The 9,900-nt window shown below is 38.0% G+C and overlaps 1 long non-coding RNA gene across 1 annotated transcript in view; it reads left to right on the forward strand.

The window, feature by feature from the left end:
• Positions 1-3,316: 3,316 nt before the first annotated feature.
• Positions 3,317-9,900, forward strand: part of LOC111742690 — a 202,181-nt gene continuing 195,597 nt past the window's right edge. Inside the window, exon 1 of the long non-coding RNA XR_002781432.1 lies at positions 3,317-4,178. This is a non-coding gene — a long non-coding RNA (uncharacterized LOC111742690). The remainder of the gene's footprint in view (positions 4,179-9,900) is intronic.

Raw genomic sequence — 9,900 nt, forward strand, 5'->3', positions numbered from 1 at the left:
GTTGTAGATGAACACCTTATAGGAGGATAAGACGAGGTGCCAGTCTTAAAAAAACTGACAATAGGATCAAAAGGGAGGATGTGAACATGTAAAACAGTAACAAATTGAAGTAAGATGAAATAAATAATATAGATTTATGGATAGAGGTAAGGGAGCAAAGAGGCAAGAGTGACCATGGATCCTGCTCGAAGGGAGGTTCATGCAGCAGCATCCAGTAATGGACAGATCCCAGGTTGAAATAAACACACTGTAAGATGAGAAACAAGACTCGAATGGAAGGGATTCAATAATATAAAGTATATGAAAGTCCTTGGCACATGGTTGCAATTATTGTTGCAAGAAGCAGTTGGCATTTGATTTGAGCCCTGAGGATAAAACAGTTTTAGAAATGAGAAGAATCCAGGCTGAAGGAACACCATGGAGGTGGAGGGGTGACAGTCTGAGGCTCAGGAGTGAAATGGGGAATGAAATGTTGATGGTGTACTTCCATCAAAAGGTGCCTGGAAAAGAAACAGGACGTGGAAGTTATTCTATACAAAGCCCCGGGAGCTTTGTGTAATATGCTATGGAGTTTGGAGAAAATGAAGAAATAGTTGGTTCTTTTACTCCCCCCTTTAGACATATCATCCCTTTTTCTCTGGTCCACCTTGCCATGTCAAAAGTTACCAAAGGAGAGAAATGAAATCCATGTGTTGCAACAAACCAGGACATCTTTGTGGCACCTTAGTGTCCTAACTAAGGAATTGCTAAATAGTCTATCACCTTGACTCACCCAGACTCCATTTCTACCAGTGCTGCCACCTCTTCCACGGATACCAACGCCATTAACGCCGCCTCAGCATGTCTGACAGCCTCCCTTCCCCACCAGCCCGGCTGCGGGCCACCGAGCAAAGGAAGCTCACACAAGAGAAATGTGCCAGGAAGTGCTGCACACTGTCTTGCCTGATTTAAGGAATTCTGTGGAAAAGACACCTGTCAGTCGATGGACCCAGAAGGTGCCTGGAACTCTGCAGGTCCTTGATAAATACCTATTACACTGAGTTTTAATTCTTTATGAGCTCTCGATTAATGAACTCTGGCACTTTTTATTGTGTCAATCTTAAGTCAATTTTCTCAATAAATGACACTAAGAACTTTAAGGAGCAATTGAGGTGCAATTTTGAGCCTAAATGCTGAAACATTTCTACCAGAGCCTTCATTACGATTTATCATTATTTGAAAGATAATAAAATGAAATTTTCCTAATTACAAAGGTAATGCATATACATTACGTAAAATTCGGAAAGTATCAAACTCCTTCCCTTTCAAAATTTCCCCCAAAAAGCAATGAACAAAATTACCCAGTGTATTAGTTTCCTATTGTTGCTGTAACAAATTATCACAAATTTGAGCCTCAAAAGAAATTGGATATCTTACAGTTCTGGAGCTCTGAAGTCTGATGCAGGTTTCAGTAGGCTAAAATTAAGGTGTCTGCAGGTTGTGCCCAGTCTGGGGACTCCAGGGGAGAATCTGGTTCCTTGCCTTTCCAGCTAATCGAGGCAGCCCACATTCTTCTGCTCGTAGCCTCCTGCCTCCTTCCTCCAAAGCCGGCAACTCTGCCTCTCTCTGCTCATTCTCCTACAGTCACATCTCCGTCCAGCTCTCGCCTGCCTCCCTCTTCCACTTTTAAGGACCCTTGTGATTGCATTGGGCCCACCTGAACAGCCCAGGATAGTCTATTTGTTGATTAGCTTCTGCAACCTGAATTCCTCTTGCCATGCAATATGACATTCACAGGTTCTGGGGATTAGTACGAGGACATCTTTGGAGGGAAGGGACTTCATTATTCTATCACACCTACAATCTCTGTACTCAGAAACAGTAATCATAAAGATTTTATTGCATGATTTTCTAATCTCTTTAAAGTTCACATAAATGCAAGTACATATGTAATAGACTGTTGGGAATGGAGTTTTCTGAGTAACTGTGGACTGTTTCAGTTTTCTGAGTAATGTGCAGGTCATTCTCAACTTTAAGCTCAGTTTATAATTAATAAAGCTACTTTGAATGTAATAAGTAAATATTGAAGAGTGACGAAAAGTGGCCCCGCCTGTTCCCTTTGCCCCATTAAGACACCACTGGAAGTTTTAAAACTTTCTTTTTGGGAAGAATCAGAGTTGTTTCAATGAAAACAGAAGCCACTGGCAGTAGTGGAAGCTGGATATGTTCACACTTGTAACACAACCTTGTGTTAATCGTGCTTCGATCTATTGAATTCTGTGAAAAAAGAAGAGAAATTGTTTATACATACATTCTAATAACTTGTGTCTGGGCAACTATTTCTTCTGGCAGTGTCTAAAGTTACACAAACATAAAGAACAGTACTCTTGAGATCACATATTTTTCTCCTGGCAGGTCACTCATGAGTCACCCTCAAAGATTTTTATAGGATTGTCTTCACAGATGATTCTCTAGGTAGGGAATTGAAAGCAATACAGCAATTCATGCTCTGAAGAAATTTCAAAATGGCAAAATCTGTGAGTAATCAAGTGAAATCAAGAAAACCATTTGGAGTTTACTTTGAGTAACTTAATTACAACTACTGCAAAGGATGTGCTGTTTATTTTTAGAACACCTTTCCTCAAAAGATGGTAAATTACTAAATTACGGTGTTATCTCTTAAAAGATAGGTAGGAAGAGACATTTTGGTAACGTTTATCTTATCTGATGATAAAAGAGAAGGGTCTCTCCTTCCAATTTTCCCCCATTTTTCTCATCTCTTTAGACCCCAAATTCCAAACTGGTGAAAGGATGAGAAGCAAGTAAGGCCAGGTATGGGATGACAAGTAATAGCAGTCACTGTTTTAATCCTGATGTGACCTAGGCTCTCCCTGTCCCATGAGGTCTAGAAGAAATGAAATCTGCCCCCTAATTCCAAGGCTTGTGACTGATTTCCAGAAATTCCTGGGCAGTTTACAGACTCAGAGTCAGCTCTGGCTCCAAACTTTCGTTTTCTCAGTTTATAGATTGTTTTAGTGTCTCACATATTTCACTTCTGTTAGGCGATGTATCGAGTCCGATGTCATATTCAGGTTCTTTCCCAGTTGACACACACACACACACACACACACACTCCCCACTCCCACGAGGTGGTGTGCATGATAAGTGGATCTTTACTGAAGATTTGAGAGAGAGAGATAAAGTAGGGAGCCATTTTCATCTCTCCCTACCTCACCTGGTGCCTCGGTTTTAAAAGGTCATCGACTGGCCCCTCCTTTTTTCTAGAGGCAAAACAAATTCCTCTTGTTTTGTCACGCAGAACGAGTCAGCCATTTCTTCGTTTGCCTCAGCGACTAACCACAGTCCCACCTACCCCAAAGGGCTCGTTACAGAATTTCCCCAGGCATGGTTCCCTTCCTAAAAATTCTGGTTGATAATCATTTCGACCCTGTGTAACTTATTTTTAAACTCCAGTGTTTTCAGCCCAGAGAAAACTAATTTTCCTCTTTTCAGCAAATATTTTTGTGGGCTTATTTTATGCCAGGCATTATTGCTGGAGCTAGGAACCCAGCAGGGAGTTAGACGCAGTCCTGGCCCTCATGGAGTTTCAGTCTCCCGCAGGGGAAATGATTTAAACAAGTAATGATGTGAATAATTATTAACAACTGTGGTAATTACCACACAGGAACATTTCTGAGTATTGTTTGGAAGGGCTTGGCAGTGACAGAACGGGGTAAGGGGTGAGGGGCAAGAAAAGGTTTCCTTGACAACATTTAATTTGCCCAAGATTAGAAAGGGCTGGTTTACCGCTAGGTTCTTTTCTCTACAACTGCTGCCTCTGAAGAGACAACTAAAATAGGGAGGATGACATTTCTTGAGTTTCTGTCCTGAATTTACTGATTAATTAGAGGAACACTTATTGAAGAGCTTCTCTGGGCCCGGTACTGTGCTAAGAACGCATGCAGCTTATATGTAGCCTAGAGGGGGTGGCAGAAAATATACAAAATGTAAAGTACTATGATGTTTTCAGACGGTATGAAGTAACGAAAGAGGTGGCAGAGTAGGTGGTCAGGAAAGACCTTACAGGTACAGAGGCCCAGGTGGTGAGGAGCTTGCTGCAGTGTCTACCTAGAGGAAAGGTGTGTTCAAAGGCCCTGAGGCAGAAACAACACTCTTGGCTTGTCTGATCACAGAGAAAGGTAAGTGGAGTTAGAGCAAATAAGTGAGAGGAGGAGGGGTAGGAGGTTCTTGATGTGGAGCCAGGGTCCTGCTTAGGTAGGTTTTTGTAGGCCATGGGAGGAGCTAGGGTTTTTCTTCTTTTTCTTTATTTATTCCCATCCCTCGACCACCCTCTGCTTTGGCAGCCATCAGCTTGTTCTCTCTATCTATGGGTCGGTTTCTGTTTTGTTTATTCATTTGTTTTTGTTTTTGTTTTTAGATTCCACATATAAGTAAAATTGTATGGTATTTGTCTCTGTCTGACTTATTTCATTTAGTATATTGCCCTCTAGGTCTATTCATGTCGTCACAAATAGCAAGATTTCATTATTTGTTATTGCCGAGTAATATTACATTGAGTATTTATAACATATCTTCTTTGCATATTCATCTGTGATGGACATCTAGGTTGCTTCCATATCTTGGCTATTACTAGTAATGCTGTAATGAACATAGGGGTGCATATATCTTTCAAATTAGTGTTTTTGTTTTCTTCAGATAAATACCCAGAATTGGAATTGCTGGAACATATGGAGCTCTATTTTTAATTTTTTGAGGAATTTCTATACTCTTTTCCATAGTGGCCGCACTAATTTACAATCCCACTGACAGGGTATGAGGATTCTCTTTTTTCCACATCCTTGCCAATCCTTGTTATGTAGGGTCTTTTTCCCAAAAGTAAAATGAAATAATCAGCAGGGGTGTGACTTATCTGATTTATATTTTAAAAAATTATTCTGGGTGCAGGACAGAGAACAGTTTGTTTTCCAGTGTTTTATAATAAATAAGCAAACTAAATATCTACTGGTACAGAATTGGTTAAGTAAATTATAGCATATCCATACAGTGAAACACTACAAAGCTATTAAAAATGGTGGCATGTCTATATGTTAACACGAAAGGATGTCCACATTATAGTAACAGGGGAAAAAATCAGATTACAACATAATGGATGCACTGAGCTTTGATAAGTCTGAAAAGACATAACCAAAAATGTTTATATTGTTTATCTCCAGGTGGTGACAATATAGAATTATTTTTTCTTCTTTTTGCTTACCTCTAGTTTCCACTTGAGGAATAAAAAAAGCATATAAACATAAGTTCATGAGACATAAGATTAGAATATGGCCTGACAGAAAACATTTAAATATAGTAATGTGGCATTTTCATTTACTGAAATTGTATTTATAGCTGATTTCAAAACATGGATACTTTGCATCACATTTCAAATGTATTCATAAAATTTATAATGAAAAACTGAAAGTGTGTTCACATTAGATATTATTCTTTAAAATTAATGTTCATAGTATTTCTTTGATTCCTGCATGTATTATTTTCTTTGTTCATACATTTTCTCAGATCCAATGTCAAGTTCTTTCCCACTGAGTGCTGACTTTTGGGAGTGCATCTGTGTTGTTTTGCTTTGTTTTTTGAATTTGGATTAGAAAACATTTCTGTTATTGTTGCACTTAAAAGTTCCAATAAAAATAATTTGAAGAATGGGAAACTAAGACTCATTGGAATAGCTCTGACTTCCTGGTAACTTTTATGAGTCGTTGTTCTGTTTTTTTTTTTCTTATTGTTGTTGCTCTTCTACTTTTGCTCCAAAAGCATTGCATAATTCTAGATTTACGTTTTGTCAAGGTTTCCACCATTGCATGTCTTCAATCTCTCAGGTATTAACTATTCTGTTACAGTAGCACATCTGACCAAATGTCAATAGGCCAGTACTTAACGATTTTCTGACTGTGGCGGTGTGAGGTTAAGCCCCCCTTGCAATCTTCGTCTTTCTGAACTCCCTTTGATTTTTTCAAGGAATCTTTTGAATTTTAAACTTCATGTCATGTTTTACAACAGTAGATTGCTGCAAATGTAATCAGGTTTTTGACTTATATGCTTACAAAAACTTGAAGGTTATTTTTTTCCCCCTTATTGTTGTTCATTACTGTCATTTTGGAATGATTTTCTGTCACTGTTGTACAAAATCACTTGGACTTTCGAAATCCTCCAATGATCCGTGTCCATAACAATTTTAAATAAACTATGTAGAAGATATATACAACTTACCAGTCATGCTAAAGGAAAGATGTGATTAAAAAGCAATTTTTAAAGTTGTGCAGCTTTAATATTTTCCCTTGCAGTAGCCATTAGGCTGAAGTGTTGGTAGAGTTCCTTGGCACCTGTCTCTGTGAAAAATATTTTTTTACAACACAGAAAGGTGGGTCCTTGGGGCTAAGTTGATGGTTTGCATTTGATGATAATCTTCTAAAACGTTAAGCATATCATAAGTATATCATGACTCATCACTTTATAATAGAATACTGTCTAGTAATTTCATGTCAATATTTACTTTTATATCTGCTATTGGGTGGGTGTAACATAGCACAGGGTTACTCTAATTCTTATGGGCTAATGATAAAAGAGTAGGGGTTGACTTAAAAAATTTGTGCCAAGTGAAGGCCAAATGACTCATTCTGTGCTTATAAGTAGAATGACATTTGAATAGAGAAAAGTAGTGGGAGAATAAGGTGATCTCTGAGAGAAGACACATTTGGGTAGTAAAGGCACAAGAACCCTAACAGAGCCCACCTTAGATGTGGGTACCACAGTTTCACTGCAAATGGCAATTTGGTCTTAGCAAAAGGGCGTCAATCATCATATTAACGTTGCTAATTTGAATTTTATCAATTTTTCTAATTTTGTTTGAACTTAATTTGTAAATTTATTTTTTATTGTATGAAGTCCATAAGTGTAAGATATTTGTAACTTGTTTTACATTTTCACATATTTAAATAATAACGAAGTAAACAAATCATGGCAAGTCTGAGTCTGGAGGATCCACATATTTTAAAAAGGGTCTGTTCATTGCTCAGGTTTGAGAAACATTGCTGTAAATTGCTGTGGAAGACCAATATTACCCCAGTGGCTAAATAATATCCAACCAATATCAAACTAGAAAGTTCTATGAAATGGAATCATGTTTGACTATTGGCTTTTATTATTGCTTCATTGGTGGTTTGTATTCCTATCCAACTACTATTTGGGTGGCAATGGTTCTTAGTATCTGCTTTAGTTTTTTTTTTTCCTCCTAGTAGATCTGAAAACAAATTGTTAGTTTTAAAAGTATTGACCATTTAAAACATCCATTCATTGTTTCAATAATATTTATTGAATGGAGACTATTGCCAGGCAAAATAGTTACATAAATTTATATATACTTCTCATACACTTATAAATAAATATTAAGTATATATTTACATAATATTTATATGTAAGTATAAAGTAAATAAAATATATACTTTTTTTACATAAACTAATTATTATAGACTGATCAATAGAGAGAGAGAGATGGATAAGACACGGTTCTTAGCCCTGAGAAGCTCAAAATCTAGCAGGAGAGATAAATGTAAAAACATATAACTACAAAGCAATGGAAATAATTACTATAATAGATATGTGAACTGAAGCAAAGTGGAGAGAGGAACTAATTTTGCCTGGGGGAGGAAAAAAAGGAATTCACTTGTATTAGAACTTATTACTCTGCGTTATAAATTAGAATTTTCACGTTCTAGAGTAAGAGGAGAACATCTGTGAGGGATTTCCCTTTAGCTTTATTGAGATATTATTGACATATAGCATATGTAAGTTTAAGGTGTACAATGCGACGATTCGATACACATATATGTTGTGAAATGATTCCTATGATAAGGTTAGTTAACACCTCCATCCTGTGTAGGATTTTAAAATTTACCTCATTAAGCAAACAGGCCCACAAGACTGTTGAGAGTGTGGTAGAATTTACCACACACAATAACAATTGCATAATGTACCAAGGAAATGTTGAAATGGCTCCTAGTCCATAAACTATAACTTAATTGTATGATACCACATGCAAGTAGAATATGGTGAGTAGCATGATACACTAGACATACATCATTTCATTCATTCATGCATTTGAAAAACTGTACCTACTATGTGCAAGATATTGCATAGGTACCAACGAGAAAACAAATGAATAAGGCATCTTTCTTGCCTCAAGGAGATTATACCCTAGGAAGGGAGGTAAAATGTACTCAAGTGACTACACTCCAGAGTAGTTTGTACTAAGTGTCCTCTGAACTATATAACCAAATATGAAAAAGTTCAGAGACAGTGCTTAGTCTGGGTATCTGGGTTGACTCTTTGGGAGAATGGGTTTGGGCTTGATCAAAGGGATAGGTAGAATTTTTATCGGTGGCAGATATCACAGAGAGAGGGTGAGTATCCCAGATGGAAGAATCCTTTGAATCCTCTGAGCTCATTTGTAGAGGTAGGAAAGGGTAAGTAAGATTTCAGGAACAGTAAGTACTGTAGCTTGGTTTGAGTTTAAAGTACATGCATCAGAGTTATGGGACATAATTTTTGAAAGACTAATTAGCAATAGGTCACAGGTAGCTTGAACTGCAGGAAAAACAATTCTACAAACATTTATTGAGGGTTTGTAATATCTAAACAGTTGGGAATTCAAAGATGAATGAGGTTAAGCCTGTGCTCTTGAGAACTCGGACATAATCCTTGATGCTTTGGAGACAGGCCCAGCACAGTGATTACAGAATGTGAGGGTACACGCTTTAATAAAAACGCATGCAAAGGACGATAGGAACAATTACTGGAGGAGTCACAGAAAATCAGGGAGGAGATAGTATTGTAACTGGGTCTTGATAAATGAATGCAGAATAAACAAGAACAGAACATTTCTTCCACATACAAAGTCCCAGAGATGTGAAAGAGCTGGCTTAGTCAAAGAGCAATGTGTGGTCCCACGTGACTCAAGGGGCAAGCATTGGACATTGAGGCTGGAAGGGAGGGCTGGGGTCAAAATGAGAAGAGCCTCCTAGGCTGTGGTAAATAATTTGGACTTAAGTCTAACTGACCAATAATTTTCAATCTTTTGGGTTGTGGCACATCTTCAAATACTAGAACTTTTAGCAGGACAATGGGAAGGATTAAAAGTCTGGAAAACACAAAATGAGCAAACAACAATTGCAGCACCGTGTAGTTATGGTCTGCAGTGTAGTTAAGGTCTGCAGTGTAGTTACGGTCTCACAGTGTCTATAAACTCATCCACAGTTACTTCACTATTCAGTTGGTTGGCCTTCAGCATGTTTCCTTTGGAAGAGTTTTTACTCCCAGACAGCGCACTCTCGAATACTCCAGGGCGATGTTCCCACAAGTTCCAGTAAGCACAAGATGATTCCCGTGACACAGACTGGATGTCACTCTAAGTCTTGTCCCTCTTACTTGTAGCAGTTTGCACTTTTACATGCCACGCATTGCTCAGATCAGCATTCTGTTTGACAGAGTTGCCGTAAAAGGTCGAATGCTGGCAAAAATGAATTCTGCCTATTGATCAAAAAGTGATAGGATGTTTGCAAAGCATGAAAGGTATAAGAACAAAGTGCTTTGTCTTACCACATGAGAACTGTTGCTGTGGGCAATAGAAAGTCCCGTAAGACTTTTAAACAGATCCTATACCCAAAGAGATGATATGAGCAGGTTAATTAAATGGCCAAGTTCAAAATGGGTTGGAGAGAGACGTTAGAAGCTGGGAGACCAGCTAGGATTGGAACTAGGGTTTCAGAAGAAAGGAAGGTTAGGGGCCATTTTTTAAAGGAAATACAGGATTTGGCAATTAATTGGGTAGAGAAGGAGTGTCATAAAGAG

This window comes from Pteropus vampyrus, unplaced genomic scaffold, assembly GCF_000151845.1.
Source record: "Pteropus vampyrus isolate Shadow unplaced genomic scaffold, Pvam_2.0 Scaffold99, whole genome shotgun sequence".
Taxonomy (NCBI): Eukaryota; Metazoa; Chordata; class Mammalia; order Chiroptera; family Pteropodidae; genus Pteropus; species Pteropus vampyrus.